Source organism: Lipotes vexillifer, unplaced genomic scaffold, assembly GCF_000442215.2.
Source record: "Lipotes vexillifer unplaced genomic scaffold, Lipotes_vexillifer_v1.1 scaffold216, whole genome shotgun sequence".
NCBI classification, from domain to species: Eukaryota; Metazoa; Chordata; class Mammalia; order Artiodactyla; family Lipotidae; genus Lipotes; species Lipotes vexillifer.
In genome coordinates this window covers 1,863,580-1,863,884 of record NW_006779100.1, presented here as the reverse complement: position 1 = coordinate 1,863,884, position 305 = coordinate 1,863,580, and positions in this window count along the sequence as shown.

Genomic DNA, 305 nt, shown 5'->3' with positions numbered 1-305 from the left:
CATCGCGGTGGCTTCTCTTGTTGCAGAGCACGGGCTCTAGGTGCACAGGCTTCAGTAGTTGTGGCATGAGAGCTCAGCAGTTGTGGCTCACGGGCTCTAGAGCACAGGTTCAGTAGTTGTGGCACATGGGCTTTGTTGCTCCACAGCATGTGGGATCTTCCCACAGCATGGCTCGAACCCATGTCCCCTTCATTGGCAGGCGGATTTTTAACCACTGCGCCACCAGGGAAGTCCAACCATTTCCACCTTTTGACAGCTCTTCTACGTTCAAAAATGAAGAAGGGCCAAAATAGAGAGTGTCAGGC